At 35.3% G+C, this 11956-nt stretch overlaps 1 non-coding gene across 1 annotated transcript; it reads left to right on the top strand.

Moving 5' to 3' along the window:
- Window positions 1–11513: 11513 nt before the first annotated feature.
- Mir4853-2 (microRNA mir-4853-2) lies at window positions 11514–11605 on the top strand. The gene has a single exon (NR_130635.1). It is a non-coding gene; the product is annotated as a microRNA mir-4853-2 (primary transcript).
- The last annotated feature ends 351 nt before the right edge of the window (window positions 11606–11956 follow it).

The following is an 11956-nucleotide window of genomic DNA, read 5'->3' on the forward strand; positions in this document are numbered from 1 at the left end:
ATGATGATGATGATATTTAAGAAAATATGTTGATAATTACAATACAATTTATTAAAATTATGATGAGGACTATAATGACGTCATCGTCATCATCACCACTATCAGCAGCAGCAGCATCATCATCATCTACAATCTTATCATCATTTTTATCACTGTTATTTTTAAAATTTCACATCATCATCAATGTCACAATTTAATAGGTTACACGGCAGACCCGCATCTCAGACTTACTTTACACGTCATGTTGACATTTTGTTTTAGATGGCGCTCTTTAAAAAAGTTGTTTGGTGCGTTTAGATCTATTTTGGCAAATCAAAGCTATTTGTCCTGTACGTAACCCACGAAAATATATCATATCGATTACTCTACTTAAACTTAGATCAAACAAATTGTCAACTTAATTGACACTTCTATTTGCATTAATTCATTTCCTGTTCATGATTCCATAATTCCATATTTTGTAATTTGTTTAGGGGGCCGGGGGTGGCCTTGGTGGCGGGGCAGGCGGGGGACTGCAATGAGTGAACATAGCACACGAATGAGTCAAGAATATTATTAAAGGGAGCAACAGAAAAAGAAGGAACATATTTCTCCTTAGGAAGGGCATTTATTTTATTGCCGGGGAAGTACTTTATTTGCTTAGAAGGGCGATTTTTTTTTTGGAGGAGCATTGTTGTTGGTTCAAGATCCATTTATACGCAGAATTTGGCCAACTTGGTTTCACTTGGTCACAACATGCCGTAAATAATTTTGTCTTGTGTTTGCCCAACACAGCAGTATTCACTCTATGTTGCCCAACTTAAACTAGGTTGGTCACACTCTCTAGTCAATGGCTATGATAGGTCCTGTTGTGGGACGCCCTCTCCCATCCCCACCCCCTCATCATCTCGGTTTCTCCCTTGCTCACAAATCAAGAGGTCATCAGGTTATTTCCTGCCAAACGTGACGATGATAAACCTGCCTACCAAAGTTAATGTATGATCATCACAGCCACATTTTCTAAGGACACATTCTCAGGAAGGGTACAAATGTTACTATATTTCTGGCTCCTAACATTTGAGCTCGAGTCGAATACAAATGCACACGTAGACTACCACATAATACGAATTAGTATGTGATACCTTTCGACTGGAATATAGTACACTGTCTAACAGTAATTAAATGAATGGAGAACATAAATTGAATTTCTGAAAAGAGGTAAAGCATCGAACTGACAAATTACATGTAGTTGTGCATTTGTATACAAGGCACTGCAGTCTTCTGCAGCTGCCTGCTAGCTCAGCTACACTAATGACCACGCATACGCAGTGTCCCAAAGTTCCCTGTGATCGCTGATCGCGGAGCTTGACCTTCGGTTTGCTCAGTTATAATTAGTATCTTGAAGTTTTGACAACTACTCATCAATACTAAATAAAAATAGAGCAAACATTTTCATAACAATGTTTGCCTGAAGTCCTTACACAAACAGACATTTTCTACCATTTTGGACATATTTCATGTATATTCTTGAACACTGAAGTTTATTTTGTTTTATTTCGAGAAAAGCAGCGATTTTTTTCCATGCTATAATTCCCTTAAGGCAAACTACTTTTATTCAGTGGGAATACTTACTGCTAGGGAAATGGTTGTTATTGTAAAAAGCCCCTCCAAACTACTGAGCCATCACAAACTTGTGTGAAAAATTCGTGAATTTTATATAGAAATCAAGCATTCATTGAACAATTACACTTTGTCAATAAGGAAAAATGACGTGCCCACATTCCTGACATGATCCCTATTGAAATGCTCAACAATAGTACAAGCCTGTTAGGTTATAAATAAATCTGTTTGCGAAATGATTTTAGCCCATGCTCATGAGAAGATGCCACAGCGTACAGTGGAGCTTGAGTTGCGATTCTCTAACTAAGTTTTCGACATCCTACGATGTTCCTCATATTTGAAAGCTAGAGGTAATTTTTTTCCTACGACGATATAAACCTCCCACAATAAGTCATTTTAAAAAACGTTTTAAAACGGGCTGAATTCAAATGAATGTTTATTTCCTCCTCATTATTGGTATAATTATTAATTGGAACCTAGAGATCAGAACAGCAAGAATATTCAGAAAATCTCTAATAGCGTATACTAGATCGAGCCTTCAGTAATAAAAGGTGTTTACGATGACACCATCACAGACTAAAGATTGCAGTGAACTAGAATATTGATGAATTAAGGCAGCATAATCTCATTTAAAAACTGGTTGACAAAACTGTCCCGAGGAGCAGGCGAGTATACAAGGCCTTAATGAAAAAGAATCGACGTGCCTAGTGACAGCTGGATTTGTGAATGTACGTAAATAATCAAAAAAGTAACAAGTAAAAAATAGTAGAAATGTAACACTTCCAAAACTAGTATGAGTTGTGGGCGGGTCCTCAAGTCAGGCGCGTACGCAGGAGGGGGGGGGGGTTGAACCCCCCCCCCCTTTGGTATTTTGTTTGTGTGTATTTTGGAGGAAATCCCCCCCCCCTTTGGTAATGTTTTTTTTTATACCAATGGCTGACCTAAAAAAGTTGACCATACCCCCCCCCCCCCAACGGAGCAAAATGTCATATTTTCAAATGTCAAGACCAAACAAAAAAATGTGTCCTCTTACCACCTTTGCATGGTCAGAATTTAATATCGAGGTTTAGTTGAGGTAATAGAAATAGAAGAGGAAATATTATGGAAAAACAGTCATATTAGATTTTAAAATTCTACATTATTGTTTTCAAAGTGGCACGTAGCTGTAATTTGTAAAGTAAAGCACTTGCTTAAAAATGGTAGTTGGGAAGATTTGATTCTGTTAAGTAGTAAAGTTGGTATTCATTAATTATTATTTGAGTTCGAATACGCAAAATTGAGGAAATGTTTTCAAATACTATTGATCAAATGAATTATACATTTGAAAGAATCTTCAATTTAGTAGTAAACAAAACAATTCAAATTTAATAAAAGTAGCTACAGGAGATTTTGTTGGTATTTCTAGTTTAAAGACGAAACATTATTATTTCTCCCTCCTGAGACAACAACTTCAGAAACCAATTGTTACACGTTATTAGAAAATTACTTGAATTTACCTTTTTGTGCAAAAAGTATTCAATTTTAAATCTCAATAAATATGAAATAATAGGTTAAAGCAAGTTAATTTTAAGTATTGCATAATATATTTCCATAAAAACATAATATATGCAGATGGCGTGTCATGGACAATAACCAGTGTGTTAATACAGAAACAACTTTTCATGTCTTGTTAAAAATGTATTAAGTTTCAAATTTTTGGAAAAATTATTGAAAACTTATTTTATAATTACTTCCATGAGCAAATAAATATGAATGAAAAAGGCATTAGCTATAGGTTATTTTTTTGAAGGAAAAGTAAACTTTGTGATAAATTTCATGTTAATTTTAGGCTAATACATAATGTAAATCCAACTTTGGTATGATGGTAGAGAGTACAAAAGTAAAAGTCTGCTTATTAATTTCAAATTAAAACTACGATATTATATATCCAATAAGCAATTTTTGTATTGATGAAACACAAAGAAATTATTAAAAAAGTATTCATTTAATTACTTATGTTCAAATGTAAATTGACGTAAATATAAAAGAAATATGAAATATGTGAAACAAAACCCCTCGGTAAGACGACAAGAAAAAACACCTGTTTGCTGGTGCGAGAGATGTGTATTACTAATTGTAAAGCTTGTATTGTACCATGGACCTTCAACGAAGTAGGTTCATGAGTTTACATAAATTCGTGCGAGTGCATGGTGATGAGCTGATGTTTATTCTGGGACTTGATTGTTGGTGCATTGTCGTTGCACCCGTACATTCTCCCAGAGACTAGGGGATATTTCTTAATGGACCTACAAGTTTGCTGTTTGCAGACTTGTACACACACTAATGGTATTTCTTCCAAGTCTAGTGTCAACGAATTATGGCCTTCTGCAAATGGAAACTGACGGCCTTCTCATTATAAATATTCATGTCCCCCCCCCCCCCAGTTATACAGATCCTAAATACTCTACCTGACTGATTCCATTGAAATTGTGACGACATTAGAAGTTGAATTATTATTCAACCCACTGAGAGGCAGCCAGCTGGCTTCATACAACTGGTGTATTCCTCCCATGTAGGATTGGTATTACTCAAACCAGGAAGTAACTTGTTCATTATTTCACAGTGAGACTTCTATCAACAACGACACGATTTGTTTCTTCAGCTTCTTGAAATCGACGTTTTCAGCTTTGTTCGAATCCTTTTGGGACACTTGGCTTCAATTAGAAGGCTTTCAAAGAGATTTGGTAAGATTGTTCTTCACATTTAATACAGTTGATGAATAAATGTTGCCCAATGATTAACAGTTTAGTGTAAGCATTGTAAGGAACTTCTGCCGTTGTATCATAAATATATATGTATATATATATATATATATATATACAGTCAAACCTGTCTACAGCGACCGCCCAAGGGAAACACAAAAGTGGTCTTTGTAGACAGGTTCCTTTAGTACATGTTTCAATGAGAAACCATTTTTAAGGGAAACAAAAATGTGCTTGGTGTAGACAAGTGGTTTCTGTAGACAGGTGGTCACTAAAGCAGGTTTGACCGTATTACAAATATTTCAAAGATATGTTAAAGATACTTTTCAGTTCACCAAAAATATTCCATATGAGGATACAATAAATCTTTTGCAAAATTGGTGCATTTAAAAAACATACCCAAAGCTTGAAACGCGTCTTTGAAGTACATGTATAATAAAGAGTATAAAAACTTAAATTGGTAGTACACAATTCCATTGTCTATGGTGATAATAACTTGCCTTTTCGATTTGCAATATATTTTTCTTTTTCATACAAAGTAAATAGCATCCTTTTAAAAGCCGTCTGTACTAGTTTGGCTGGGGGATTAGACCACCCAGGGTTGCAACTGACAGGTGGCTATCTCATCAACTCAGCTCTCAATTAATAATAATAATAATAATAACTTGTACTTATATAGCGCTTTTCATAAGACAATTATATAAAAGCGCTTTACAATATTGATACAATTAAAACTAGACAGAGTAATGACAAGAGAACAAATATGAAGTGAAATTATGAAACATAAGATAACAAGGTAAGGTAACAATTTAGGAACTAGGTAACAATTTAAGAACTAGGTTGAATATGCATTTTCATTTAGAAAAAGAGGATCATAGGGGACCAATGGTCACCGATTAGGCATTGTTTTCTATATAGAGGGAGCAAGTAGTTACAAGTAGTACGATGGGGCTTTAAAACAATCAATGCCTGGCTTGTGTTTCTTGTTCACACACAGGTCAATACAACGTTTTGCTATTAGAAAAAACATGATTAGTATTATACTTTGTGAGTGCTTTCAAACATTTCATACGATTACTGTTTTTTGTATCGAGAAAATATAACAAAATACGTTTGGTTTCATTCCAAAACGTCTGAATATAGCTACATTGCCATTTTGCTTTTTTTAAATTTCTGATGTCTTTTAAGCCAACAAACGTTCTGGAGAAGGCTTTTCATGCGTTTTTGCAAAGCTTGTAATTAAAAAACAGAATATTATGCAAGACTTTAAACTTGAACCCTCGTGTTATTGTATCGATAGTTGTATTGATTATAATATTTCGTACTTTTTAGAATTCAGTACCACTAAAATAATACATATTTTCTAAACGAAAATAGCTTAGAGATTGCTCTCTCGTCATTTCAACAAAGTTTACATAAAAATGTCTACTTTTATTTGGCATCACTATGTCTTCAGTAATTTCCTCTATTTCATCTTTGTGAACCTGACTACGTTTTTTATTCACTGCCATTATATATGCATGAAGCTACTCCTTGTGTTAATAAATAGTAATTCCCAGTGATGTCAAATTGATTTTTCACCGGAGTGTTGGCTCGGTCAGTAGAGCATCCGCCTCACAACCGGGAGGTCGTGGGTTCGAACCCCGGCCGCGTCATACCAAAAGACGTTACAAGATGGGAGTTGTTGCTACCTTGTTTGGCGTTCAACAATAAGGGATAGAGCAACGTCGATTTGGCGCTGCTCAGTGGCTGCCGGGCTCACGATCAATTGGGCAAAAAGAATTTCCGTTTCGGTTTAATAAAATTTGGAGTGGACTATTAGGCTATAATATTATTATTATTATTATTATTATCAAGTTGTATCTTTTCATTGCACCATTTGGCAACTTAATATAATGTCTCGTTACAATTCCTTTTACGAACAAATGTTTACACAAATTTTTTTTTATAGTCAACCTGTATCACAAAATTGTTCCATATTATCTTATAAGCATAACATTCATCCTCTACAGAAGAGCGTAACCATGACCAATTTCCAACAATAGAGGTATAGAATGGAGATAGATGTACGCTTAACAGATCAGTATCAAAGTTGCAGTTAAGAAGAAAAGCACCACCATATTGTCTGTTTTTAATAGTTAAAAGCATTGAAGGAACTTTGATTGCTTCCACTCTCCATTCTTAAAATCCAAGTTAACTGCTAGTCCACCGACATTACGGATTTTATATTTACTATTTTGAGACATCCTTTCTTAAATATGTGTATACTAACATCTTGTCTAACTATGTCCTTCCCTTTCCATAGAATAGCGTAAAATACGTTTCAATCCTTTTACAACGCACTGGGTATAAGAATTAATGAGAATACATAAAAAACTTAGATATACCCAAATAATTAATGATATGTATTTTACCAAATAATGTAAAATTGCTTTATGTCTATACATGTAGTTCTCGCCTAAGTGATAGAAGTATATTCTTCAGTTTTTGTTGTTGAGTTGAGTTGAGTTTATTGATTTCACATTTCACATGCAGAAATAATACAGATAACAAAATATACATAAAAGACATATTGTTTCATAATATAACAAAATGATTATATTAATTGACAAGGTAATCATCACATTTGTTTGACAACTAATATCATTTAAAGGAAACCCAGATAAAAGTACAAACTGTGAAATGTGCAGGAACCTATAGAAAAGCAGAGCTTGTAAAGAATAGGTTCCTGGGCGACTTGAAAAATAACAGGGACAGAAAATGTTTACTGTAGAGAGAGGTACACAATTAGAATTAAGACGGTGGTAGTTTGACAAATAGTTGTTTGCGAGTTCAATACAATACAATACAGAAAAAAGAAAGAAAAAGAAATACATTAAACCGAAGAGTAGTAACGAGCCAATAAATAGCAGAGTATGCACCATACATGTTTGCACCACCTGAACGTTTACAAAAACCGAACAATAGAAATCATGAATTATTTATTCCTTTCCTGTTAAAATGCACTTAAATGTCACATAGGCAAAAGAACGCCTAAAATTGCAAATGAATTGTAAAATGAATTGTAAAATGGTACACGTTATAAAAAAAGAACATTATACATGAAATGTCTAATCATCATTATTATTGTAGGCATTCAAAAAATGTAACTGGAGTTTATATTTAAATTGATGAATAGAAGAAGAGTGAAGTAAATCAGGATGAAGATTGTTCCAAAAAGACGGACCAGTATATACGATTGTTTTTTGAGAAAATGAAGTGCGTAAACGGGGGATGTGAAAATCATTCCTTTTCCTGGTAGGGTAGGAATGAATATCCAAGTTCTTAGTGAAAAGAGAAGCAATAGAATCAGGCAAATCATTTGTTGTAAGTTGATACATGAAAATACCCAAATTATAGAGAAATATATCAGACACATGTAAAAGGTTATTGTTGAAAAATAAGATGTTTGCATGTGACCGGAAACCAACATTGTGAATTATTCTCAGGGCTCTTTTTTGAATGACCAATAAACTATGCAGTTGAGTCTTGGAGCAGTTGCCCCATGCTAAAATACCGTAATTTAAATAAGGGAAAATTAAGGTGGAGTATAGATTCAACAGGACATCAAGAGGAAAAAAGTGTTTAAGTCTGTTGATGACGCCGGTATTTCGTGATAAAAGTTTACATAAATTTCCAACGTGCATTTTCCAATTAAGTTTACAGTCTATAACAAGACCAAGAAATTTTGTGTGTTCAACAAATAAAATGTTTATGTCATTAATGGAAATGTTACCAGGTAGTGATGTTATGGAGTTACTGAAAAGCATATAGTTCGTTTTAGTCACATTAAGAGATAATTTATTGGCATTAATCCACTCCAAAACAGATAGTAATTCATTGTTTACAACGTCAACAATAATATTGGGATTTGGATGAGTAAAGAAAATATTGGAATCATCGGCAAAAAGTATGAATGACAAAATGGGTGAGGAAGTTTGGAAATCATTAATGTAAAGTAGAAACAAGAGCGGACCCAGGAGAGATCCTTGCGGGACACCACAAGTGATATGTCGTAGACATGAGTCATGATCATTTAAATTAACATATTGCATTCTGTCTGTGAGGTAATTCCTGAACCACTCCAAGGCCTTCCCTCTGATCCCATAATGGGATAGTTTATATAAGAGAATATCATGGTTAACTGTGTCGAAGGCCTTGGAGAAGTCCAGGAAAATGCCAATAGTATGGGACATATTATCAATAGCACATGCAATCTTATTAATGAACATGAGTAATGCATGAGTTGTGGAGTGTTTACGTCGGAAACCATATTGAGATGACGATAATATATTAAATTTAGATATGAATTTAAAGGTACGAGTATAAATAAGCTTTTCTAACATTTTTGAAAACGACGAAAGCAAGGAAATTGGGCGATAATTACCCAAGTCATCTTTACTACCAGATTTAAATATAGGAACCACCTTAGCAATTTTCATTTTTTGAGGTACAATACCATTTAGTAAAGATAAATTTAAAATATGAGCAAGAGGATGGGCAATCACACCGATTACCTTTTTTAAAAGAAAATTAGTTATGCCATCAGCACCTGCACTTTTTTTATTCTTAAAACTATTGACAATACTAATTAATTCAGAACAGTCTGTTGGAGTTAAAAAGAATGAACTTTGGTTGGAATTTGTGAGAAAAGAATGAAAGGGTTTACCAGATGTGGGTATTTTCTCAGCTAGCTTTGGCCCTATTTGAACAAAAAAAGAATTAAAAGATTCAGCTAAATCACGAGAGTCTTGAATCTTCACACCATCATCAATCACACTCTCAATGTGTATAGACTTACTTTTACTTTTCAGGACATTATTAATAATCTTCCACGTATTTTTAGCATCATTTTTATATAAATTGAATTGTGAAGAATAATAATCTTTTTTAGCCTGTCTCAATAAAGATGTAAGAATATTACGATGTCTATTGTATTTCAATTTAGAGCCCTCAGTTTCTTTTACTTTATATTTATAGAACAATTTGTTTTTACGGTTAATGCACTTCAAAAGAGATTTAGTGACCCAGGGCAGTCTGGGCACTTTTTTTGTAATTAGAACGCAATGGAATACATATCGGAATATACAGGTTGTATAAATCATCGAAAATTTCAAGGAACCTATTATAACAATCGTTTACATTTTGACAATTATATAATTCAGACCAATCAGTAGAGATAAGACTTTGTCGAAATCGTTCGATGTTCACATGGGAAAAATTACGAAAACCCGACACCTGCTTACTGGAGGTACAATGTGAATGAAAATTGGGAATGAAAGCAAACACTGGGAAGTGATCACTCAAGTCGGAAAGTACTATACCAGATTCAATATAAGAAGATACATTTGTAAAAATATTATCGATCAAAGTGTGACTGCTATTTGATATTCTTGTTGGTTTGGTGATTTGGGGAAGAAAAGAATGGGATAAAAGCAAATTTAAGAAATCCAAATACTGAGAATTTGAGTCACACGATAACAAGTTGGCATTAAAGTCGCCCATTATAAAGCACATCTTGTTGGCAATATGAGGTGATGATAAAATAGTCTGAACAATTTCAAGAAATTCAATGAAATTACTTTGAGGTGGCCTGTAGATTTCACCAATAACGATATGTTTTTTACCAGGAACTTCGATCTCTATAAATATGCTTTCAAATATATCAGACATGATGGTTAAGTCATTAAGTATTTTGGATGCATAATCATTTGAAATATACAAGCCAACTCCGCCGCCAGTTTTGTTTTTCCTGTTATTAGTGACAAGAGTCTAGCCATCAATAAAAAATAGTGAGGAGTTAGATTTAATCCAGGTTTCACAAATACCAATGAATGAACAATCATATTTAATTTTGTCTAGGAGTAGTTGAAACTGGTCAAAATTTTTACCGAGACTTCTGACATTGCATTGTAGAAAAGATAGTTTATTGACAGCCTTTGAAAAATGATCAATGAACTGAGATTCTGTAAAATAGCGTGAATGTTTGCTGCCTGACAATGACTCACATGAGTCCATGTTCAATTGCAACTCAGCAGTGCATAAATTTAAATATTCAGCCGTGTCAGCTTCATGACGAACGTTATCTGTAGTTATGTAAGAGGAGGATGCCTGTGAATTATCAGGTGGTAAAAGTTGTTGATCATTACCAACATTAGATAATAGAGGTTCAGTCATTGATAAAACATGAAGTAACAGGTGAGTAACGGAGAATCCAGTAGATGAACTGGAATGACATGTATATAAATATGAATAGGAAAGAAGAACGTTCAGGTGGTGTAAATACACAAAAGGCGTGGTTTATAATATGACATTTGTTGTATAGTAGAATTAGAGATGGTTCGCAATAGAATGTAATAACCGATTTAGTACAGGTAGCATCAATCAGGAAGTTAACTGAATCAATTGTACACACGTATACATTCATTGGAAATAAGATCGAGACAAAACACAGATAAGAAATAAAAACAAAAAAATTCATTACTTAGCACTTGTACTAGAACACGTACAAGAAACTCATGGGCTCCTTTCAGCCACCGCACGTAGAAGAAATTTAGAAAATTCAGGCAAAAGCAAGAGAGAGGGGGGGGGGGGAGAAAGTAGGGGGGGAGAAAGTAGGGGGGAGTGGGGGGGGGGGAGATACCCTTCTTACGGTATCGGGTTACATGTATGTGTACATGTTAATCAAAAGTTAATTCAGAATTTAAAATGCATTTAAGTTGAAACGGTAAAATAGATGTACATGTATCACACAGTAAACAGAGCACATTCCAGAGAAGGTAGAGAATAAATATCGTGATTTGAGTTCAATGCTGAGGTGATTTACCTTACTCCTGCTGGTTATTCCACTTGGAGGTGTTTTTTTCCTTCCATTTGAGTTCAACTGAAGCTCCGACAACGATTATCTTAGTGGAGACTCCCTTTTGCTTCCGGAGGTCGTAAGCGATCTTGGCAAGCATTCCCCTCCTGGCTTTGAGGGCTGGGGGGAGGTCTGTGCGCACTGTGATTCTCACTGACGCCGTGGCGCGATCTTGGGGGATCCTATGGCGCTGACCGTTTTCGAAAGCGGCGAGCAGGCGGTTACGATCCTCCATGTAAACGAACTTCGCGATGATTGCATTCGGGGCTTGTGGGCGGGTCGATGAGGCGGTAGCTCCGTTGTTGCGTCTTGGTAGGCGGTGTGCGTTTGCGATCGCGATGTCGTTAGCTTCCCTTTCATTGATGCCGAGGTGTATGAAGACCTTTTGCAAGACGTCGCGTACTTTTTCGTCGGGGGTTTCATTAACGCCGTAAAAAAGAAGATTGGCGCGCCGATTGTAGATTTCCATTATGACAATCTTCTCTTCGAGGTCGGCGATTTTTTCCGCCATTTTCTTTTCAATCGCGGGTAGCTTTACATGCTGAAGATTGGCAACCAAATCGGAATTCATGCTAACAGAATCCTCGAGTTCGGTTTGCCTGCGCTTGATGGAGGCCACCTCTGCTGTGAGTAGGTCCAGTTTCCCGCATACTGCAGCTGAGCTAGCGGTTATCGAACGCTGGATGTCGGCGAGCGTCAATTCGGGTTCCGCTTGCGG

Source organism: Strongylocentrotus purpuratus, unplaced genomic scaffold, assembly GCF_000002235.5.
Source record: "Strongylocentrotus purpuratus isolate Spur 01 unplaced genomic scaffold, Spur_5.0 spur5_scaffold_19, whole genome shotgun sequence".
Taxonomy (NCBI): domain Eukaryota; kingdom Metazoa; phylum Echinodermata; class Echinoidea; order Camarodonta; family Strongylocentrotidae; genus Strongylocentrotus; species Strongylocentrotus purpuratus.